We start from the raw sequence: 26,448 nt of genomic DNA on the forward strand, positions 1-26,448 counted from the left end.
TTTTATTTTATTAGAGTGTGTCGGCGCTGAAGGGTGTGCTAGTAGCCACAAGGGGGCAGTCAGGGGCCGTCTCAGGAGTAGTCAACTTCAGGATGCCAAAGCTTCAGAGGCTCCAGCAATTGTCAACGCTATCCTCACCTCTTTGCTCTAAAATGTTATTTTTTTCCCCTTCTCCTTTCTGCCTTCTGCCTCTATGCCTTTTTCTCCATTTTCTGTTCGCCCAGCTTTGCCCTGCTTCCCAGGGGCATCCGTGAGTGCTGTTACATTAACTGGCAGTCGGATTTTTTTAAAGATTGATGTAATTTGATTAGCACAATTTCATCACCTACTTTGAGAAACAGTTCATGTCCAAACTATAGTGGCCATGAGTCCTAGGCAGAACTTTATCTGGGAAACCCTGTGAGAAAGGAAAATTATCATTATACTGAGAGGAAGATTTTTTTTTAAAGCAAAAAAAAACCCAAAACCAAACAAAAAAACACCTCTCAAGCAATGTATGTCAGAACCAAGCAAATTTATACTCCCATTCTCTTTGTACTCTCTATATTCTCACCCTCCTTTGTACTTCTTCATACCATTCATTAAAGACTGACATACTATATATTTTACTTCTCCATATTTTCTGTCTCCTCCTACCGATTGTAAGCTCCATGCAGACAGGGATTTTTGTTTATTTTGTTTACTTTGGTATCATCTTTGCCTTTAAAGACAAAGACATTGTTAACAGTGTCATAGTAAGTTCTCAGTAATAATTTAATGTAAATAATTATAGTGATTAATATGAACAAATAATAAGTAAAATGTTAATATCAATAATCATATAATATTTGGTAAATGAATAAACTCCCTGAGAATTGACTACTTGTTCCTTTATACCCTATTTCATACTTATGTCATAATTATTCTTTATTGCACTATGGTGAATTTTTTAAAAAATCACGTAATTATCTCTTCTCTACTAGTTGTAAGCTCATTAAGGGCTGGAACTATTTTTGTTTCATATTTATTGATAATATCCAGTGCCTGGGACAATACCTGCTAAGTAGACCCTTAATAAACATTTATTGAATGAATGAACACATTCTTAACTACTGCTACTACTTGTTATCGAGTCAATTAATTTATTGAAATGAACAAATTATTAGTAAAATGGCTTATTTTGAATGAATAAGTTACTATTATTACTGAATGAATTCCTGACTTATTTGTTAGTATCCTATCCTAGCTACCTTATTCCAGAACATTGTCATAAAATTGGAGCTGCCCAATAAACCATATTTGAGTATTTATAAATGAAAATTCCATTTATGCAAGAAAAATATGGAATTGTTAGTAATTATACTGGAATATTTGTTTTTCAAGTTATTTTAGCATTTTATATTGATAGGGGAACTAGGATTCCCGTGATTGAGTCCTTAAAATTTTTAGCTTAACGATATTAATTGTGGGTACAATTAATTATAGTAACTATAATTAATGCTTGATTATAAAACAGCTAATAGGTAATATCTTTTTTATTTACTTTTCTGCTTTCTGTTCAATTTGTTGTCTGTCTTCCCCACTATAATGTTGGTCTTGTTAACACTTTATTCTTGGTGTTTACACCAAGTCTGTACATACAGATAGTACAGAAATAGTAATAATAGTACTATTGCTTTTGAAAGAGCGATAATAATAACACATCATTTGTTGTGTGATTACTGTATGTCAAGCATTACTCTAAGTGCTTGTACACAGTTTACCCTATTTAATCCTGTAGTAATCATATCAAATAGTATTGAAATTATTTCTAGTTTATAGATGAGGGAGCTCATCTTAGATAAAGAAGCTTGCCTGAAATTAGAGGGCAAGTAAGGGGCAGAAGGCTGATTAAAAATAGTCAGTCTGGGGCTTCCCTGGTGGTGCAGTGGTTGAGAGTCTGCCTGCCGATGCAGGGGACACGGGTTCGTGCCCTGGTCCGGGAAGATCCCATCCGCGGCTGGGCCCGTGAGCCATGGCCGCTGAGCCTGCACGTGCGGAGCACAGATAGTCAGTCTGTCTCTGGAGACCAAACTCTTAACCTACTTTATATAACCATAATTTGTCAAAAAAATTACAAAAACAAAGAATCTGGTTTGGTGATGGCAGTACATGGCATCATAATATCAGAGCAAATCTTTTTAGACCAAAACCTTAAATTAGAGGAAATAATAATTTGGACAAAAAAAAAAAAAAGCATACACACACACACTAAAGTAATTGCCTCAGAATGAGTTTAAAAGTTCACTCCATTGGTAATAAAGACACTTAGAGGCTGGTCCCAGGCACAAGAGTAGGTAGCTGTACAAACTTTTACAGAAATCTTATACCCCAGTTTACTTATGTGTGTCATGAATATAAGAACATGTGGTATATGTTGAAGGTAGATCATAATAGTACCTTCTGACAGTGCTGTTAAAGGATTATATGAGATAATATATTAAATAACACATGAGATAATAAATGAGAAAATACAATGCCTGACACATAATAATAAGTATTAGCTGTTATAATTATTGCCATCTCTATTTTGTTGGAATGTGAGAATCAAGTGAGATAATAGGTTCAATGTTCTTTAAAATAAATGTTGTATTCTTTTGTATATCAGGTACCAGACTGTTAATTTGGCAAGAGCTTGAGAAATGCATTTAAAATCATTTTTCATCTTTTTATTTCTAGTACATAAAGGATAGTATGCAGTCAATATAGGCATGGTCCAGTCCTACAAGAAGAGGTTTTCCATTAAGTCAGTTGGGGAAAAAAGTCTTTTGTGTTTAGGAGTTATAAATGAAATAAGTGAAATATCTTTAGCACCAGAAGCTTAGACTTCTTATTCTAATTATGTTGAAAACATATTGGAGTAAAAACATCATTGGTTAAATGTTGAAATGAATTGTGGAAAATTTAAGTAAAATAATTTATAGAAGGGGGAGACTGGTATGAGCTGCAGTGGTCTTGGAAGACTTCATCTAGGAGACAGAACTTAACCAGGCTTTGATGGCAAGGTACGTAGTACAAAAGTGGGGCTGAAATTTCAGGAAGAAGAGAGGATGGCAGGTGCAAACGCATGGAAACAAGTGAGCAAGGCATATTCTAGGGAAAAGAACCTATAATAGTGGTGTTAGGGATTAGTAGAAGATGGAATATTGCTAGCAGACAAAGGGGACTTTAAAATTCAGACTAAGGAGTATGGATTTTATTGTTTTTATCCTATGGAGAGTAGAAGGTTATAAAATAGTTTGTGGATAATGTATGGACAAGATGGAAATTGAAGCTTAAGTCAAGTTAGTAACTTGACTCTAGTGTATACAGAAGTGGAAGGAGAAGAATTGAAAATGGAGAAACCAACTAGAAGTCCACATTTTTGATCCATGAATTGTCAGGAGCCAGCAGTAGTATGGAAAGAGTGGGAATAAACAAAAAGGACCCAAAGAAGTGATTTTTAAATGAACCGTCATTGGATTTGGTGACTCATTATGTGTAAGCTGTATGTGGGAGAGAGAAAAAAATTTAAGAAGACCACGGCTTTTTTAAAATTGAAATACAGTTGACTTACAATGTTGTGTTAATTTCTGCTGTACAGCAAAGTGACTCAGTTATACATATATATAAAAATATATATACATTCTTTCTTATATTCTTTTCCATTATGGTTTATCTCAGGATATCAAATATAATTCCCTGTGATATACAGTAGGACCTTGTTGTTTATCCATTCTATACATAATAGTTTGCATCTCCTAACCCCAAACTCCCAGTCCATCCCCTTCCCACCTCTCTTCCCCTTTGGCAACCACGAGTCTGTTCTCTATGTCTGTGAGTCTGTCTCTGTTTCATAGATAGGTTCATTTGTGTCGTATTTTAGATTCCACATATGAGTGATATTATATGGCATTTGTCTTTCTCTTTCTGACTTACTTCACTTAGTACAATAATCTCTAGTTGCATCCATGTTGCTGCAAATGGCATTATTTCGTTCTTTTTTATGGCTGAGTAGTATTCCATTGTATATATGTACGACATCTTCTTTATCCATTCATGGATGGACATTTAGGTTGTTTCCAGGTCTTGGCTATTGTAAATACTGCTGCTATGAACATAGGGGTACATGTATCTTTTTGAATTATAGATTTGTCTAGATATCTGCCCAGGAGTGGGATTTCTGGATCGTATGGTAATTCTATTTTTAGTTTTCTGAGGAACCTCCATACTATTTTCCATAGTGGCTGCACCAACTTACTTTCCCACCAACAGTGTTGGAGGGTTCCCTTTTCTCCACACCCTCTCCGGCATTTGTTATTTGTAGACTTTTTAATGATGGCCATTCTGATTGGTGTGAGGTGGTACCTCCTTGTAGTTTTGATTGGCATTTCTCTAATAATTAGCAATGTTGAAAATCTTTTCATGTGCCTATTGGCCATCTGTATGTCAGGGAGACAAGGGCTTTGAGTTGTAGAGAATGAAAAGCTGATGACACTGAGAAAAATCATGAGGGGAATTTAATCCCACAGTAAAGTTTTAGACATGATGAATTTTAGATAACAGTTAAATATTCAAGGAATTCCCTTAATAAAGCAAATGGAAATGTGGGGCTGGAAATATGCTAAGATGTCTAACCTGGAGGTCCAGATTTGGAAGTCAACAGCAAAAGAGTTGTGAGTTAAAGAAATAAAATTAAATCAACTCTCTGACTGATGGACAGGCATACAGTTTCAAGGCAGCAAAGAAGAGGGAATTTCATGTGGTAAGAAGCAAGAAAAGAGATAAAGAAGGAGAAAAGATAAGCATTAAAGAGGATGTAATCAGAATAATGTCATTTCAGAAAAGCAAAAAGGGAAGAGAATTTTTAGAAGATGGGGTCATCAATGGAGCAAAATATGAAAGAGAAGTAAAAGAGAAAAGAATTAAGATTAAATTTTGTGATTGGAGGCCAGTGTGGAATCTAACAGGATAAGAGTCAATTAGGGAACAGTTCATAGCGGGTCCCAGAGGGAATGAGGGGTGAAGAACTAGGAGCAGTTCTATTGATTTGGCAGAGAAAGAGTTGATGCAAAGACAGTTTTATTTGTTTACTGAAAAATATTAGAAACAGAGGAAGATTCCCATGCAGAAGGAAAGGTTGATAATATGCAAGATCAAAGAGTGTGGCAAAATAATTAATTGAGACATTACATTTTCTCAGTATATTTTTCCGTTTGGCCTCTCACACCGTCACGCCACAAATTTAAACCAGTATCCAGAGCCTAAGTGTTTCCCTACCTGATGGACTTTTTCAGGGCAGAAAGCAGAAGTTGCTTAAAGTTGCTCTTACCATGACCCCTAAATACTGGAAGAGGCCAAAATTATGCAGGTGTCCCCAGTGGACAAGTAAGAGAGAAGTGGAAATGGGGAGGGAGAGGGAGAGATGGTGGGGGGTGGGAGGGGAGATTTTCCTTATACTGGAAAGAGGTTGAAGGTCTGGAGTCCTGAAATAAAGGATTATTTCTGTTCAGTGCTCAGTGGCAGTGACCAGGAGAGGAGAAGCATCAGAAGGGATGGCCGTATGGTATACCTAGGGAAACAGGACACTGAGTAGAAGAACAACTACACTTGGCAAAGTTCTGCTGACCCCCAGCGAGGGAGGCAAGACCTGAATTGAGGGGACAATGCAGGCTAGGATAGTAGGTGTCATGATGGTAGCCATTGAAACTATGGGTCCTGGAGACTTAATGCTTTGGTGCTAAGACCGTGAGTTTCAAGTACAGCTTAAGGGGAAAGTTCCATTAGAATAATGTCTGATGCTAAATTCCAAATTCAGTGACAGAATTTAAACATATCAATTTGTTAAGAATAAAGTAGTTGGGTATTTGTTTCACACTAGAGACTGTGCTTGCAAATTCATACCTGTTACACATAGACACAGTCTTTTAGGAATAAGAAAGGCATGGGTCATAACTTATACAGGCAGGTGAAGAGGTTACATTTGGGGGGTACTTTTCCATCTAAAATGGAGGAAGAGATAGGCTAGGAGTAGTGGTATATACTGGAAGATGAAACTTAACTGGGTCACCAGATAATGGTGAAAGACTTCAGTGTTATTCAAGTATGATGTGAGAACTAGTCGGATGGGGAGCAGACCTCAGAGCAAATGGAGTTCTGGAATTGACAATGAGCAGTGTGCTGGGGAGTAAGTAAGATATGAATGGGAGTGTTAAAATCAGCAACAAAGATTTCATGATGAAAGTGTAACTCTTGGAAAATGCTGACTTTCTCTCTGAAGAGTTACATTCTGTTGGTCTCTGCTTCCCTAATGAGAAGGAGCTCTTTGGGAGGTGGCCTTGGGGAGGACATGATGAACTTCAGAGGTTTGGTTATGATTAGCCATGTCTGGGGATTTGTAGTATAGGAAATGCTGTCTTCATCTTCTGTAATTCTTCATCGCCAGACATTTGATGGAGGAGATTAACTTGTTATAAGTACATTTTCTCTACAAATGCTAGCTAACAATGTATTGATATGTAGGTTAAAGAAACTGACTAAATACTAAGATGATACTGCGCTGGTTTACCATTCTAACAAATGTTCATATCATTTCACAGTTTATTTTGCTTACGTAAATGTTCCGTAAATTCTAAAATGGTGAACCTGAATGCATTTTTTTTTTTTACCAATCTAGTTCTTTTCTAAAAAAAAACCATTGACTTATTTTTTCAGTTCTCTATATGACTGTTCATTTATGTCACTTAAAAATATTTACTTGAATCTCTTAGAAGCATGAAAGTACTGTAACTTGAAAAACAATTGAGTTCATTTGGGCACAAAAATCCAAATGTATCTGGTGTTTAATCTGACTGTTTTCAAACATTATTTCAACAAGACAAAACACAAAAGAAAACACCTGCCATGGCTCAAGTAGAAAATTGCTAGGTTTGTGGTTTAATGTTCACATAGTGTATATTGACAAGATCAATCAAATTTTTTTATTACTTTTGTTTGTACCTGGTGTTAGGTGTGTATAAAATGAGTTATTATGTCAGTTAAATAATAAAACTTTTAAAATCATTATAAAGTTAATAGGATACAAAAGTAATTGATGCAATGATACCATTAATAAAAAAGACAAAGACTTCTTTAGCAGGAAAAGGATTAATTTTTGAGAGAAATTATGATGTGGGAAGACAATACTGTTCCAGGACACTTGAAAAATGTAAACACTAGTAATGATTTCTCATATTCTAATAATCAGTGGTGACTGATTTGGACATTGGTAAACGCATCATTGAGAATATACATGAAGGTAAATGAAAAATCAATAATTACTCTATATTGTGCATATTTTAAGAAAAGGTTTTTGTTGTCGTTGTTGTTACAACATTTTTCACAACATAAGTTAATTATATTGATTGCTTCCTTTTCCTTTTGTTCAGAAAGTAGTACCTCCATCAAAGACGGCTGCCTTTCAGACAGTGTTGTCTTCAGCTCCTGTGGCAAATTAGGAATACTTTCTGACATTGTATTTAAGGTTTCTGCATGTTTATTGATGGAGGATAACAAAATTTCTGTTAAATTAAAAAAGAGAGGTGGGAGGTGTGGAAAAATATTCATGTCAAGCAGAATCAGGAAAACTATAAAATTTTGCATAGACCAAAAGGTAACCATTGCCTCAGTGTAATTAAATATGAAACAGAATCAGCAAGGGTCCCAATAGCTAAACTTAGCTTACTTAGAGTTGAAGCATTACATTACCAACTTCTGCCTCCTCCACCCAGTCCCTCTCTGGACTCATCCCAAGACTGCATTAATGCTGGTCTCGTGGTACTTTTGACTCTCCCTCAGATTATTTGATAGATTACTCCCATCTGCGTCAGCAGGGTGGAGCTGAGCGCAGGCAGCTAATGAGCTTTTGAGCTGGTGGTGCATATTGCCATTCCAGTTGGTTGGCAGCCTGATGGCAACCAATGGGAGTTATGGACCAGCAGGGGCAACAGCGTTCACCTGCAGGGGTTTCAGTTCCCAGTAGCAGCTCTTCCTGGATGTTGGAAATTCCCTTGTGGCATTTCTCACACATAACCATCACAGATTCTAGGAATTTGATGTCACATAACTTTACCTTTCATCACTCACCCACTGGGTCGTGCTTTCTCTAGAGAGTTGGCTCAGCATCAGCCAGATTCCTAGCAGGTGAAAAAAAATAGGCTCCACATCCTGGATCTGGTCTCTTCTGCTCTGCCAGTTCAGTTTTTTCTGGTGACTGCAGCTGCCATTGCTATGGCCTTCACCCTGTATGCCTGTCCTGAGCTTCCGAATATTTTTCCTCCCTGACTCCAGGTAGCTTTTAAAACCCTTGGGCTATCACTCAGCTCTTGAGTCAGTGGTCCCAACCCTTTCCGAAACAGCTTCCAAAGTATTTTCTCTCTCAGATCTTGTTCACCCTCTACCCCTCTCCTCCCCACATCCCATTTCCTTCCATGCTCTCAGTGTTTTTCTACTTCCGGCTTGTTTTAAAATTTTAATTTACCTCTTCTTCTTCCTTTCCTCCTCCACAACTATTTTTGTACTTACTTAAATATTTGTAATTTTTAATGTCATTTTCTCATGTAAAGGTATGGCATGGTCATTATAGAAAATATAGTTAAAATAAAAATAAAGCTGACCTGTAAACTCATCAGCTTGAGATTATCTCAGTTGGCACTTGCTGTATAACTTATTATTTTTCCAAAGTATCCCTGAATTTATTTGTATTTCTTCTGCAAAGCATTAAAAGACTATAATTAGATTGATTTCTGTAGTGCCTTGTGTATCCATCTATAGTATTATGATGGGTGGATGGAAAATTGTTCACAAAAGAAAGAAAACTGATTATGTTTGAACCAAGTTATGTGAAAAGTATTAAAATTTCCTAAATATCACTTTTAGTTTGTACAGTGTTTAAAGGTTACCCAGAGTTTCTTATTCATTATTGCAGAGGACCAGAATCTTAAGGCTGGAGGGAACTTCAGCTCTCTAGCGATTCTGACAAGGATTAAGAAAACACATGGACCTCTAGGGTTGCCTTTTTTTTTTTAACATGTATATACTGCAGTTTTATTTCAATTGCACAAACAAAGTTCGTGTGTAGGAAATTTAAATGAAACAGTACAGTAAAAAAAGCAGAGAACCAAAAACTCTAAAAAGGAAGTACACCTAAAGCATGAGAATTTAACATTCAATAGTGTTTCATCTTCAGTTTTGATTGACACTTGACGCTTGCAAATTTTGAAACAAACTTTGAGATCATAATGACTATCCTGAAGAGATTTCAGCACCAGCACTAAGATTTGTATGTTCAGTTGGTTTGCAATTGACTTGTTAGCCATTTACATAGTGTATAGTAGGTAATCAGACTCTCACTTTATACCAATTTTTTATTTTCTTCTAACTTCCCTAGGTGATTGGTAAATTGTTACCAGCTATCTGAACTTTTTAATTTGAAATTGTTATCTCTAGAGACTGGAGGACATATACACACACACACACACACACACACACACACACACAGACACACACAAACACTCAAAACCAAAAGGCAAGGAAAAGCAATAGAATTTCACAATCCCAGGAAGAATAGGTTGGTGACACATGTTCGTGTGCAAAAACTTATATCTTTATGATGGATTTATGGTATTCTATGTTTGTTGTATTTTGTGATCCGAAGTTTGTATCACTGTTTAAATTTTTAAGCAAGTCAATAGGGTTTGGGGTGCAATGAGCTCACTAAATGACTCTCAAAGTATACATAAACTTTTAAATGCAAATAGGCCCACATATCTATAAACCTGATTAATTTGTGTTCAAAATCTAGTCAAAATCCACTGAGGTAAGCCTGAGGGCTTGATGGAAGTTATGATATTTTGGGTTTTTTTTAAATGTTTTGTAACTTTTTAAAAAATAAACTTATTTATTTTTGGCTGCACTGGGTCTTTGTTGCTGTGTGCGGGCTTTCTCTAGTTGCGGCGAGCGGGAGCTGCTCTTCATTGCAGTGTATAGGCTTCTCACTGTGGTGGCTTCTCTTGTTGTGGAGCACGGTCTCTAGGCGTGTGGGCTTCAGTAGTTGCAGCACGTGGGCTCAGTAGTTGTGGCTTGCAGGCTCTAGACGCAGGCTCAGTAATTGTGGCGCATGGGCTTAGTTGCTCCGCAGCATGTGAGATCTTCCCAGACCGGAGCTCAAACCCGTGTCCCCTGCATTGGCAGGTGCATTTTTAACCACTCTGCCATGAGGGAAGTCCAGAAGTTATGGTACTTTTGAAATAAACTAGTAAATACTCTTAGATTCCAATAAAAAAGATATGATCTAGGTCCCTCATAATTGGAGGAAGACGTAGTCATCATTCATCAAATACTGGGCATTGTGTAAGTCCACATAATACCTGTCTAGAGCTACAGAATGGGGTGGTCGGAGTAGTCATTCTAGGTGCATTTTTCATTAAGACAAGCAGTTTGGGAGGGTCTTTTCAAAACTGAGGTTTTGAAGGTATTTTATGGGTTAACTGATTTTGGAGAACATTCCACGTGCAATACTGTTCTACAAAGTAATTGATTATTTTAAAAATGAATTTCCAGGTGTCTGTTCATGTCATGCTAAAAATTCTTTCTAAACATTGTTTTCTATTTTATATGTTCTGGATATTAAACTTTTATCTTGTATTTGATTTGAAATTGTTTTCTCCCATGTTGTGAGTTTCCTCTCACTCTTATGATAGTGTCTTTTTTTCCTTAATATTTTATTTTATTTATTTACTTACTTTTGGCTGCATTGGGTCTTTGTTGCTGCACATGGGCTTTCTCTAGTTGCAGAGAGTGGGGGCTACTCTTCATTGCAGTGCACGGGCTTCTCATTGTGGTGGCTTCTCTTGTTGCGGAGCATGGGCTCTAGGTGCGCAGGCTTCAGCAGTTGTGGCACGTGGGCTCCGTAGTTGTGGCTCGCAGGCTCTAGAGCACAGGCTCAGTAGTTGTGGCACATGGGCTTAGTTGCTCTACGGCATGTGCGATCTTTCTGGACCAGGGCTTGAACCTGTGTACCCTGCATTGGCAGGTGAATTCTTAACCACTGCACCACCAGGGAAGTCCCTTATGATAATGTCTTTTGATATACAAATGTTTTAAATTTTGACGAAGCCCATTATATCTTTCTTTTGTTGCCTGTGCTTTTGGTGTCGTATTTATTAAATCATTGCCTTATCTGATGTCAAGAAGATTTTCCCTATGTTTTCTTCTAAGAATTAGAAGAAAGATTAGAAGAACTAATTAGAAGATTATTTTTAGCTCTTACATTTACAGTTAAATTTTGATACATTTAGTTAACTTTTGCATATCCTGTGATGTCAGCATCCAAGTCCTTCTTTTGCAGGTGGATAATCAGTTTTCTCAGCACCACTTGTTGAAAAGATTGTCCTTTCCCCATTACATGTCTTGACACTGTTGTCAAAAACCATTTGACCAAAAATGCAAGTTTTTTTCTGGGCACTTTGTTCTGTTCCACTGATTTACATGACTGTCCTTATGCCAATACCTCACTGTTTTTATTACTGTAGCTAGAGCTTTGTAGAAGGTTCAAAATCAGGAAGTCGAGTCTGCCCACTTTCTTCTTTTTTAAGGAAAAAAAAATTTTTTTCTGATTGATCCTTGTTCTATTTCTGCAAAACAAAAAAAAAAGTCATTGGCATTTAAATAGGAATGACATTGAAAATGTAGATTGCTTTGAGTAGTATTTACCTTGTAACAATATTAAATTTTCCAATCATGCATGTAGTATGTGTTTCCATTTATTTATGCCTTCTTTAATTGCTTTTTACCAATGTGTTGTAGGTTTCTCCTAATTTAACTCTACTCCTAAGTATTTTATTGTTTTTGATGCTCTTGTAGATGCTCCATTTCATTTATGGATGTTCATTGTTAGTATATATAAATACACCCAATTTTTACATGTTAATTTGGTATCCTACTTTACTGAAATTGTTTATTAGTTCTAAAAGTTGTTTTGTGGAATCTCTAGGTGTTTCTACATGTAAGAGTATATCATCTTCAGGCAGAGAATATTTTACTTCTTTTACAGTTTGCATGCCTTTTAAAATTTTTCTTGTCTAATTTCTCTGGCTACTACATTGAATTGAAGGTGTGAAAGCGAGCATCTTTGTCTTGTTACTGATCTTAAGGAATAAGCTTTCAGTCCTTCATCACTGAGGATGATGTTAAGTGTGGGTTTTCCATACACAGACTATCATGTTGAAGAAGAGTATTTCTATTCCTAGTTTGTTGGTTGTTTTTTAATCATGAAATGGTGTTGAATTTTGTCGTTCTTTTATTACATGTTTTTTCTTCCATCATTCTATTAATGTGGTGTAATACATTAATTGATATTTGTATGTTAACCTATCCTTGCATTCCAAGAATAAATCTCACTTAGTCACGGTGTATCATCCTTTTAATATTCTGTTGAATTCAGTTTGCTGTTTTTTGTCAAGGATTTTGGCATCAGTATTCATAAAGGATATTGGCCTGTAGTTTTCTTTTCTATGTAGTGTCTTTGTCTGGCTTTGGTATTACGGTAATTTTGGCCCTGAGAATAAGTTAGGAAGTGTTCTGCCTCTTCAGTTTTTTCTATAAGTTTGAGAAGGATTGTTTTTAATTCTTCTTTAAATATTTGGTAGAATTCACCAGTGAAACCATCTTGTCCTGGGCTTTTCTTTGTTGGCAGGTGTTTGATTATTGATTCAATCTCCTTACTAAGTACAGTTATTTAGATTTTCTATTTCTTCACGATTCATTCTTGGTATAGTTTCTTTCTAAGAATATATCCATTTCATCTCCTTACTCCTTTTGTATACATACAATAGTTAATAGTATTCTGTTATAATACCTTTTACTTCTTTACAGTCAGCAGTATTGTCCCTGGTTTCATTTCTGATTTTAGTCAATAGAGTCTTCTCTGTCTTCATTAATTAACCAGCTAAATGTTTGTCAATTTTGTTGATCTTTTCAAAAAAAATGGAAATCTCCAACTTGTGTGGTAGAGCTATATACTTCTCCATTGAATTCTATCCATGTTTGCTTCATATATTTTGGAGCTCTGGAGAATGTTATATATATGTTTGTAACTGTCATATATTCTGAACGAATATGCCTGTTTATTAATATATAACATTCTCATTGTCACTTGTAACAGCTTTTGACTAGGGGGTCTATTTAATCTGATATTAGTATAGAGTCTCAGTCTGTTCAGTCTGCCATAACAAAATACTATAGGCTGGGTGGCTTATAAACAACAAACATTTCTTTCTCGCAGTTTCAGAGGCTAGAAGTCTGAGATCAGGGTGCTAGCATCGCTGAATTCTGGTGAAGGCTGTCTTCTGGGTTTCAGACTGTCAACTCCTCGCTGTGTCCTCATATAGTGGAAGGTAGTGGAGAGCTCTCTGGGGTCTCTTTTATAAAAACGTTAATTCCCATTCATGAAGGCTCCCCCATCATGACCTAAGCACCTACTAAAGGCCTTACCTCCTAATACCATTACATAGGGCATCAAGCTTTCAACATATCAATTTTGAGGGCACGCAAACATTCAGACCATAGCATAACGCTTTTATTTCAACCTTAAGGACTCCCTTTACTATTTCTTTTAGGGCAGACATGGTGGTGGTAAACTCTCTCAACTTTTGCTTATCTGAGATGTCTTTTATTTTTGAAGGACAGTTTGCTAGATATAGAATTCTTAGTTGGTGACTTTTATCTTTCAGCACTTTAAATATGTCATCCCACTGCCTTCTGGACTCCATGGTTGTCACTGAGAAATCAGATGATAAAGTAATTGAGGAGCCCTTGTATATGATAAATAGCTTCTCTCTTGCTTATTTAAAGGTTCTTTCCTCACCTTTGTCTTTTGTTATTTGCTTTGCTTATAATGTGTCTGTTTGGTTTACTTTGTATTTATCCAACTTGGAGTTTGTTGAGCTTCTTGGGTTATACATTTTTGTCTTTCATCAAATTTAGGAAGTTTTGGCCATTATTTTTTCAAGTAATTTATCTTCCCCATCTCCCTCTTTCTCCTCCTTGTGAGATTCCCATAATGTGTATAATGGCCAGTTAATGGTGCCCCAAAAGTCCCTTGGGGTCTATTTATTTTTCTTCATTTTTAATAGTTCTGTTTCTCAGACTTAGTTATTTCAATTGTCCTTTCTTCAAGTTTCCTAATTATCTCTTCTGACTGTTCAAATCTGCTGTTGATCCCCTCTAGTAACTTTTCAATTTAGTAATTTATTTTTCAGCTCCAGAATAATAAATTCATCTTCATTAATATATTTGTTTGGCTCCTTTTAATAATTTCTATTTCTTTGTTGATATTCTCATTTTGTTCACATATCAATTTATTAATTTCCTTTAGATCTTTGCACATATATTCCTTTAGTTCTTTCAGCATACTTAAGAGTTTTATTAAAGTGTTTGCCTAGTACATCCAATGTTTGTGCTTCCTTGGGGTTGTTTTTTGTCTATATTGTTCCCTTGAATGGTCTGTTTTCCTCTTTCTTTATATGCATTGTGATTTCTGGTTGGAAATGAGACAGTTGGAATTACAGTCACCTCTACCACTTTTTGCAGGTTGTCTCCATACTGGTGCAGTCCTTCACCAATGAGTTAGACTTGCTCTGAGCCTAGAGATCAGCCAAAGATGAAAGGTTGTTCTTTTCAGGTCTCTTCTAAGCCTATGTCTTGCTTTGGTCTTCCTGTACTTTTCTTAATTTCTTTGTATACACAGCTGCTTTGAAATTTACTAATTTCCTAAACAGTCTTGTCCCACTCTTGTCAGGGCCTGAGTTTGTCTGTTGTGTGTCTGTGCTCATAATCTTTTGCCCCACTTGTCTGTGGGTCTGTAGTGTCATTGCACCTTTCTTGAGCAGTGCCTTCTATTTTCCCACCTGAGATCTGAGTTTGGTTAAACAAATGTCAGTCCTTCAGATAGCTGTCAGACATACATGATAATTTATAAATAATGTCTGCTCTTCACTCTGGTTCAAGAGAGGGAAAGGGTTACTGGACTGCCTCCTTTTCCAGACCAACACTAGCACTCCATGTAAGGGTGGGGTAAGGGCAATTAAAACATCACAAATCTTCCCTACTGTTCTGAAGGTGGCTTTATCTTTTGGGGCTTTTGTTAAGTTACTCTAATCCAATTTTTTTCACGGTTTTCCAGAATTATTCTGAAGTTCTACCAATTTCCACACAGGGGAACAAGATCTTGTAGCTTCCAACTCTGCCATTTTGCTCTGTTTTCTATTATTCAAGGACATTTTGTAAAATATCCTTAATCTTCCTTAGCTGAAATAATGCAGTGCAAAAATAGAAAAATACTTTACAAATATACTGAAGTCCTTAAATTGAAAACAACATGATAGCTATAACTTATTTCATGTTTTTACACATTTTATGTCTTTTCATGTATATTTCATGTATTTTTTCACATCTTTATCTGAAGACACATCTTGTTTCTTCTGCACTGCGGAAAGATAATGCTCATTATTTTCTTTTCAATGTAGCATAAATTTTTTCAGGTACTTTTACTTTTTCTTTGAAATTCTTTCAACTCTGGCAAGAGAAACTAGTATCAACTCATCTGTGTAAGAAATAATTGAGCAAAGCAGCAAAGAATTATTTGTTCAGACTATCATTTGTGGTGTACCTAGTACATAATAGGCACTGTCATAGGAGATTCAAAGAATATGAATATAAGATTTTCAACTCAAGGGGCTCATAAACTGTTTAGACATATTTCCTGAGGCCTGACTGCCTTGATGAATGAGAGTTAAATGGATCATAAAGCATCCTAAGCAGACCATAGATTGGAATTGAGAAGAGGAAAAGAACACATATAATGAGTGCTTAAGTGGTTTGCGGTTACCCTACAAGGGTGGTATTATGGAGTCCTCACCACTGACCACTGATATGTTCATTTTTCCTACTTTACAAAGACAGGAATCAAGTTAAGAGGGATGAAGGAACTTTCCAGTGTAACTTTGACTTGTACATGTGCAATATATGTGCTTACCTTCTAGTTAAGGGTCACTGAGAAATTCAGGATTCATGGCCCTTTGGGGTACAGCTAAAGTGCTTTGCATGTACTTAAATACTAATATGTATAAAACAGATAATGAGAACCTGCTGTATAGCACAGGGAACTCCACTTCGTTGTACAGTAGAAACTAACACAACATTGTAAAACAACTATACCCCAATTAAAATAAATAAATAAATAAATAAAAGATTTGTAGTAAAAAAAAGAAATCAAAAAACTATTTAAAGAGAAAGTATAAATGTGCCAATGAATATAGCTGGTGAGTTCTGGACCTGGGATTACTGCATGTCTATTGGATTCCAAAACCCCTTTTTTGTTGCCATTGTATCCCTTGAATCCAGCTCCAGTTGGAGTTAACCATAACAGTGAAGGTAAGTAGATGCAGATTAATGTCTTTGAATGGGTAATTGGTGGTATTAGAGCAGCAAGCATGAGCAAAATTTTAGTTAGGTTGGCTGACCCAATCTCCTTTTTAGCCTCTTCTCCCCTGATTATTTCAACTCTTGAGGCTGTTGGTGATAGAAGTGATTTCCCAATGTCTCTTGCAGTGTTAATGGACTTAATTGTGTTCACCCCGTCCCCAGATTCATTTGTTGTAGCCCCAACCCCCAATACCTTACGATGTGATTGTTTTGGGAGATGGGGCTTATCAGGAGGTAATTAAGTTTAAATGAGGTCATAAAGGTGGGTTCTTAATCCAGTATGACTGATGTCCTTACAAGAAGAGAAAGGGTCACAGAGATGTGTGCAAACAGAGAAAAAGCCATGGATATAGCAAGGAGGCAGCTTTCAGGAAGTCAAAGAGAGAGGTCCCAGGAGAAATTAAGCCTGCCAGCACCTCCAGCTTCAGAACTGTGAGAAAATAAATTACTGTTGTTCAAGCCACTCAGACTGTGCTGCTTTAATATGGCAGCCCCAGCAAACTAACAGATTTTGGTACTGAGAAGTGAGTTGCTGCTGTAACAAAAACCTAAAAATGTGCAAGTGGCTTTAAAACTGGGTCATGGTTAGAGGCTGGATGAGTTTTGAAAGTACGCTAAAACAAGCCTAGATTGCCTTGAAGAGATTGTTGGTAGGAATATGAATGGTAATGGTGTTTCTGTGTGAGATCTCAGACAGAAATGAGGAATGTGTTATTGAAACTATAGGGAAGGTGATCCCTTGTTATAAAGTGGCAAAGAACTTGTCTGATTGTGTTTTAGTGTTGTGTAGAAAGTAGAAGTTAAAAGTGATTAATGTAGATAATTAGCTGAGGAGATTTCTAAGTAAATTATTCAAGGTACAACCTGTTTTCTCCTTACTGCTTAAAGTAAAATGCTAGGGGAGAGAGATAAAGTGAAGGAATTGTTAAGTAAAAGGGACCCAGAATTTGAAGATTTGGAAAATTCTCAGCCTATCCATATTGAAAAAAATGGAAAGTGTATTCTGGAGAGGACACTAAGAATGTCTCCATAAAGAGATTACCTGTGGATCTAGGCACCCATCTCAGCAGAAACCAGGAATAAAGATGGGTCTATAGTAGCAGAAATACATGCAGCTTGGACAAAAACGACAAACACAAAACAAAATGAAGGAAGACTCTCAGACTTCTAGGAGTCTACAAAATGGAACAATAGAGCTACTCAGCTGTGAATATACATTATTCTTCAGGAAAATGGAAGAATGATCCCATGGGTGATTCAGGGATTGGCAGGGCCGACCCCCTGCACCACAGGTCCAGGGACAAGACTGTCTCTTCTCTGGTTTCAAAAGACCAGGCTGCTACTTCCCATTGCCTTGAGGGCAAGGCTGATGTTCACAGTTGTGGGGCAGTCCACTGCCCAAAGTAGAGCCCCAGTGGGCCTGAAACAGCATTGAGCCAAAGAGGATTACACTCTAGCATTAAAATCTAATGGAATTTACCTTGACATGTTATAGACTTGCTTGGGACCTATCACCTTTCTTTTTCTTTCTTTTTTCTTTTCTCCCCTCCCTCCCTCCCTCCCTCCCTCCCTCCCAACCTCCCAACCTCCCAACCAACCTCCCTCCCTCCCTCCCTCCCTTCCTTCCTTCCTTCCTTCCCTCCCTCCCTCCCTCCTTCCTCCGTTCCTTTTGGAATGAGCATGTCTATTCTATGCCTGTCCCATTGTTTTCCACCATTATATTTTGGAGGCATACGAATTATGCGGTTTCACAGGTTGTCAGCTGGAGAGGAATTTTGCCTCAGGCTGAATCATACCTCAAGTCTCACCCATACATGATTTAGAAGATATTTAGATGAAATTTTGGAACTAGGTAGAATTGAGGCTAGAATGCGTTAAGAATTGGGGGCTGTTGTGATGGGAGTGAATGTATTTTGCATGTGAGGATGACATGAATTTTGGGGGTCTAGGGAGTGGAATTTTACAGACTGAATTGTGTTCCCTCAAAATTCATATGTGGAAGACCTAAGACCTAAACCCTAGAACTTTAGAATATGACTGTATTTGGAGATAGAGCTTTTCAAGAAGTAATTAGGGTTAAATGTCATATAGTGAGACCCTAATTTAAAAGACTGGTTGCCTTATAAGAAGAAGAAGAGACACATAGAATGTTAGCACACAGAGCAAACAACATGTGAGGACGCGGGAAGAAAGCAGCTGTCTGCAAGCCAAGGAGAAAGGCCTCAGGAGAAACTAATTCTGCAAGCACCTTAATCTTGTGCTTCCAGCATCTAAAACTATGGGAAAATACAGTTCTATTCTTTAAACGATCCAGTCTATGGTATTGTGTTATGGCAGCCGTAGCAAACTGATATATGCAGGTAGCAGTGTTTGTGTGACACAGTTCTGCCCAATACAACATAAGTACATATATGGAAGTTTCTGGCAAAGCCTTTGCTTTCCTGATCCAGGCACTAAGCCTTCTTGTGTCTTCGTCTTTCCCTGCTTATAATGCACACTGATACTTGAAAATGCAGCGGTCATCTTGGAACCATGAGGTGGGAGCATATGGAGGAATGCCTATATGGTAAGCATAGCTGATAGGAAAAGTGAGAGGAACCTGCTGGCATCACTGAATTGCTGGACCAGGGTTGGATGTTTACTACTTAGGCTTATTTAAGTCACTGTGGTATGGTATTCTATTATTTACAGAGAACACAATCCTAACCAATACAAATATATAAGTGGTGTCAATTTTTTATGTGAAATAAATTAAGCATACATTCATCAGTTTCTCATGAGAGTTTTAGGCAAACTTTAGTAGAACTTGAAATAGATATCTAAAGAGTGAATCTCTTGTTCTTTTATATTTCACAACCAATATCTTTCCAACTACTTTATATCTTCCATGGATTCCTACCCTTTTGCCTGAGTGTCCACAGCAAACAATTCACAATGAATCCCTAAGGGTCTTAGGGCTTTGAGGAATTTTTTAAATTAATTTTTAAATTTTGAGATAATACAAATTCACACATGTGAATGAATGTAAGAAATCATGCAGAGAGATCCCTTTTCTCCAGTGGTAACGTCTTGTAAAATTATAGTACAATATCACAACTAGGATGCTGACATTGTTATAGTCAAGATATAGAACCATTCTAATACCACAAAGTTCCTTATAGTCATACCAACTTCCTTCCCAAACAACTCCTCCTGGCCTTAACCTTTGGTGAAATGGTTCTCCCTTTGCATAACTTTGTCATTTCAAGAATGTTTATAAAGAAGTCATACAGTATGTAAACTTTAGGACTGGTGTTTTTCACTCACCCTAGTTCTGTGGATTTTCACCTAGGTTATTATATTCATCAATACTTGCTTGCTTTTACATGCTGACTATTATTCCATAATATGTACCATGGTACCAACAATCTAACTTTATACCTTAATAAACTAGAAAAAGAACGAACAACTCAAAGCTAGCAAAAGGAGGAAAATAATATTAGCAGAGATAAATAAAATAAGGAATAGAAAAACAATAAGAAAAAATTTTAAGGTAGATCTTTGTAAAGATCAACAAAACTGACAAAATGCTACTAGCTATATTGACAATGATAAAGAGAAGACAGATTACTAAAATCAAAAATGACATTGGAGACATTACTACTGATTTTACAGAAATGAATTATAATAGTGTACCATGAACAATTGTATGTTATCAAATTGCATAACTTACAGGAAATGGACAAATTTCTAGAAAAACAAAACCTCCCTTAATGTATCATGAAGACATAGAAGATCTGAATAGACTTATAAACTAGTAAAGAGATTGCATCAGTAATCAAAAACCTCCTAACAAAGAGAAGCCCTAGACCAGTTAATTTCATTGGTGAATTCTACCTGACATTTAGGGAAGAATTATCAATAACCTTTCTCAAACTCTTCCAAAAAATTGAGGAAGAAGGCACTCTTCCTAACTCATTCTATGAGGTCAACATTACCCTGATACCAAAACCACACAAAGACACTACAAGAAAAACTACAGACCAAAGCCACTTATGAATATGGAGTCAAAAATGCTCAACAAGGGCTTCCCTGGTGGCGCAGTGGTTGAGAGTCTGCCTGCCGATGCAGGGGACGCGGGATCGTGCCCCGGTCCGGGAGGATCCCACATGCCGTGGAGCCGCTGAGCCTGCGCGTCCAGAGCCTGTGCTCCGCAACACGAGAGGCCACAATAGTGAGAGGCCCGCGTACCGCAAAAAAAAAAAAAAAAAATATGCTCAACAAAATATTAACAAACAAAATTGAGCAGCATATTCTAAGGACCATATACCAGGACCAAGTGGGATTTATTCATGGAATGCTAGAATGGTTCAACATCTGAAAATCAGTGTAGTATACCACATAAACAGAAATGACAGAAGAAAATCTACATGATCATCTCAATTGATGCAAAAAAGCTTTGGCAATATTCAACACCTTTTCATGAGAAAATACTCAACAAACAAGAAATAAAAGGAATACTTCAACATAATAAATGAAAAACCCACAGCTAATATCATGCTCAATGGTGAAATACTGAAAGCTTTTCCTCTAAGATGAGGAGCAAGACAACAATGCCCATTTTTGCAACTTCTTTTCAACATAGTATTGGTAGTTTTACCCAGAACAATTCAGCAAGAAAAAGAAATAAAAGGCATCCAAATTGGAAAGGAGAAGTAAATTTTTCTCTATTTCTAGATGATATGATGTAGAAAACCCTAAAGATCTCACACACACACACACACACACACACACACACACACACACACACACAAACACACAAACTGCTGGACTAATAAATGAATTCAGTGAAATTGCAGTATAAAAAATCAACGCGAAAAAATCAGTTAAATTTCTATACACCAACAGTGAACAATCTGAAAGGGATATTTTAAAAACTAGTCAATTTAAAATAGCATCAAAAAGAATAATATTTAGGAATAAACTTAATAAAGGATGTCAACGATTTGTACACTAAAAACTACAAAATATTGCTGAAAGAAACTAAAGAAGGCATAACTATGTGGAAAGACATCTGATGTTCATAGGTTGAAAGACTTAATATTGTTAAGATGTCAGTACTGCCCAAAGCAATATGCAGATTCAGTGCAATCCCTATCAAAATCCCAATGATTTTTTTGCAGAAATAGAAAAACACATCCTGAAATTCATATGAGATCACAAGGGACCCTGAATAGCCAAAACAATCTTGAAAAAAAGAATAGAGTTGGAGGTCTGATACTTCCTGATTTCAAAACTTACTACAAAGATACAGTAATCAAAGCATTATTGTAGTGGCATTAGAAGGGACATATAGATCAAAGGAATAGAATACAGAGCCTAGAAATAAACCCTTACACATATGTTCAAATTATTTCTGACAAGGTGCCAAGACCATTCAATGGGGAAATGACTTTTTTTCAATAAATAATGCAGGAAATCTGGATATCCACATGAACATGGATGAAGTTTAACCCTTACCTTATATCATATAAAAAATTAACTCAAATGGATCAAAGACCTAAATGTAATAGCTAAAACTATAAATCTCTCAGAAGACAACACAGGGGAAAAACTTCATGACAAATGATTTGGGAATGCTTTCTTGGATGTGACACCAAAAGCATAGGAAACAAAGAAAAAATAGATAAATTTAACTAAAACTTAAAATCTTTTATGCATCAAAAGACTATCAACAGGGAGAACTGTCAACCCTCTGAAACCTGGTGCAGATGCTACTAGATTATCTGTGTGTTTTGAAGTTTCTGCCAAATCCAAATTGGAAAGAACACTTTTCATACAAATAATGCACAACATTGAAAGTTAGGCAACTGGTAAGTTAGAGCTGCTTTCCTGGGGAGGAGGTTTGACTTCATTAAAAATGGTGGTTGTTGGGCTTCCCTGGTGGCGCAGTGGTTGAGAGTCAGCCTGCCGATGCAGGGGACACAGGTTTGTGCCCCGGTCCGGGAAGATCTCACATGCCGCCGCTGGGCCTGCGTGTCCGGAGCCTGTGCTCCGCAACGGGAGAGGCCACACCAGTGAGAGGCCTGCGTACCACAAAAAAAAAAAAAAAAAAAAAAAAATGGTGGTTGTCATAAAGAGAACATAGGCAAAATATTCTCTGACATAAATCGTACCAATGTTTTCTTAGGTCAGTCTCCCAAGGCAATAGAAATAAAAGCAAAAAGTTTAAATCGGACCTTGTCAAACTTACAAGCTTCTGTACAGTAAAGGAAACCATAAACAAAATGAAAAGCAACCTACAGACTGGGAGAAAATCTTTGCAAGTGATAAGACCTACAAGGGCTTAATTTCCAAAATATACAAACAACTCATACAACTCAACAAGAAAAAAACAAACAGCCCAATAGAAAAATGGGCAGAGGATCTAAATAGACATTTCTCCAAAGAGGACATATAGATGGCCAACAAGTACATGAAAAGATGCTCAACATCCCTAATTATTAGAGAAATATAAATCAAAACTACAATGAGGTACCACCTCACACCAGTCAGAATGGCCATCATTAAAAAGTCTGCAAACATATGATACAGCAGAAACTAACACAACATTGTAAAGCAATTTTACTCCAATAAAAAATAAATAAATATTAACAAAAGGTCTGCAAATAAAAATGGTCATTATTATGGGTTGAACTGTGTGTCCCCACACCCACCTTTCATATGTTGAAGTTCTAACCTGTAATGTGACTGTATTTGGAGATAAGGCACTTAATGGAGATAGTTAAGGTTCAAGGAAATTGTAAGGGTGGAGATGTGATCCTTGTAAGAAGATGAAGAGACACCAAAGATCTCCCTCTCTCCATGCACTTGCAGAGAAGAGGCCATGTGAAAACATGTGTGAAGGTGGCATCTACAAGCCAGGAAGAGAGGGCTCACCAGAAGCCAACCCTGATAGCAACTTGATCTTGGACTTCTAGCCTCCAGAATTATAAGAAAATAAATTTTGTTGTTTAAGCCAAAAAAAAAAAGACTGTCAATAGAGTGAAAGGCAACTCATGGAATGGAAGAAAATATTTTCAAATTACATATTGAAAAGGTATTAACATCTAGAATATATAAAGAACTCCTACAACTCAACAACATAAAAACAAATAAACCAATTAAAATAGGTGAAGGACTTGAATAGACATTTCTCCAAAGAAGATGGCCAATAAGCACATGAAACGATGCTCAATATCACTAGTTGTTAGGGAAATGCAAATCAGCACAATGAGATTTCACTTCACATCCATTAGGATGGCTATTAACAAAACAAAAATAAGTGTTGGCAAGCATGTGGAGAAATTGGAACTCGTGGGCACTGCTAGTGGGAATGTAAGATGGTACAGCTGTGGAAGACAGTATGATGGTTCCTCAAAAAGTTAAGAATAGAATGATCATAGGCTCCAGCAATTTTATTCCGAGGTATGTACTGAAAAGAACTCAAAGCAGGAACTTAAATATTTATACACCCGTGTTCATAGCATTATTCTCGAAAGCCAAAAGGTGGAAACAACCCAAATGTCCATCAATGGATGAATGGATAAAGAAAATGTGGTACATACATACAGTGAAACATTATTCCACCATAAAAAGGAATGAATTTCTGATATGTGCTATAAGATGGATGAACCTTAAAACATTATGCTAAGTGAAATAAGCCACACACAAAAGGACAAATATTGTATGATCCTACTTATATGAGGATCTAGAGAAGCAGTTTCATAGAGACAGAAAGTAGAATAGTGGTTACCAGAGGCTTGCAGGGGTGGAATGTGGAGTTTCTATTTTGTGGGTACTGAGGTTCTGTGTGAGATAATAAAAAAGCTCCAGACATGAATAGTGATAATTGCACAACAGTGTGAATGTACTTAATACCAGTGAACTGTACACTTAAAAATGGTTTTGAAATGGGGGACTTCCCTGGTGGTCCAGTGATTAAGATTCCACGCTCCCAATGCAGGGGGCCCAGGTTCAATCTCTGGTCAGGGAACTAGATCCCGCATGCCGCAACTAAAAGATCCCACATGCCACAACTAAGACCCAGCACAGCCAAAAAAAAAACACCTTCCACAGAGGTGGATGCTATTTTTAAAAAATCGTTAAAGTGGTAAATTTTATGGTATGTGTATTTTATCACAATAAAAAGAAATGCAAAGCTATAAACCTCCTAGAAGATACCATTGGAGAAAATCTGAATGATGTTGGGTTTGTCAATGACTTTTTAGATATAATACCAGAAGCATGATTTATGAAAATATAAATTGGTAAGTTGGACTTAATTAAAATTAGAACCTTCTCTATGAAACACACTCTTGAGAGAATGAAACAATAATCCATAGACTGGACAAAATATTTGTAAAACACATATCTAATAAATGACTGGTATCCAAAATATACAGAGAACTCTTAAAACTCAACAATAAGAGAACAAACATCCCAATATAAAAATGGACAAAAGATCTAAACAGACACCTCACCAAATAAGATATACAGATAGCTAATAAGATGGATTTGAAAAGATGCTCAACATCATACATCATTAGGCAATTGCAAATTAAACAACAATGAGATACCACTACCTATTTGTTTGGCCTAAATCCAGAACACTGACAGCACCAAATGCTGGTGAGTTGTGGAGTAAAAGGAACTCTCATTCGTTGCTGGTGGAAATGCGAAATGGTTCAGCCACTTTGGAAAACAGTTTAGCAGTTTTTTCAAAATTAAACATATTCGGACTTCCCTGGTGGCTCAGTGGTTGTGAGTCTGCCTGCTGATGCAGGGGACGCGGGTTCGTGCCCCGGTCCGGTCCGGGAGGATCCCACATGGCGCGGAGCGGCTGGGCCCTTGAGCCATGGCCACTGAGCCTGCGCGTCTGGAGCCTGTGCTCCGCAACGGGAGAGGCCACAACAGTGAGAGGCCCGCGTACCAAAAAAAAAAAAAAAAACTAAACATATTCTTACCATATGACCTAGCAATTATGTTCCTTGGTATTTACACAAATGAGTTGAAAACTTACGTCCTGCACAAAAAAACCTGCACACGAAGTTTATAGCAGATTTATTTATAACTGCCAAAACTTGGATGCAACCAAGACGTTCTTTAATAGGTGAATGGATAAACAAGCTGTGGTATATCCATATAATGGAGTGTTATTCAGTGCTATCAAGAAATGAACTATATGAGTTTCTGGAAAGGCAAAACTGTGGAGACTAAAAGGATTGGTGGTTGCCAGGGTCTGGGGGGAAGGAGGGAGTACAGGGGATTTTTAGGGCAATGAAACTGTTCTGTATGATACTATAAGGATGGATACATGTCATTAAACACTTGTCAAAATCTGTAGAATGTACAACACCAAGTTTGAACCACAATGTAAACTATGGGCTTTGGCTGATAATGATATGTCAGTGTGGTTCATCAATCCTAACAGATATACCACATGAAACAAATATACAAATGTTGGGGGGAAGCTGGGAAGATGAACCTTCTGTACTTATCACTCAAATTTTCTGTGAACTTAAAAACTGATCTAAAAACAAATAATTATTTTAAAAAACACAGAATGTACAACAAAGAATGAACCCTAATATAAACCACAGATCTTAGTTAGTAATAATATATCAATATTGGTTCATCAGTTGATGCAATTTTACCACACTAATACAAGATGTTAATATTGGGGAAACTGTATTTGTGGATGAGAGGGCAAATTGGAACTCTATACTTTTCACTATATTTTTCTGTAAACTAAAACTGCTTTAAAAAATAACGTCTATTAAAGAGAACCCTCAAACACTGTTGGTGGGAATGTAAATTGGTACAGCCACTGTGGAAAACAGTGTGGAAGTTTCTCAAAAAATTAGAAATAGAACTACCATATTACCCAGCAATTCCACTCCTGGGTATATA

Source organism: Delphinus delphis, chromosome 6, assembly GCF_949987515.2.
Source record: "Delphinus delphis chromosome 6, mDelDel1.2, whole genome shotgun sequence".
Classification (NCBI taxonomy): domain Eukaryota; kingdom Metazoa; phylum Chordata; class Mammalia; order Artiodactyla; family Delphinidae; genus Delphinus; species Delphinus delphis.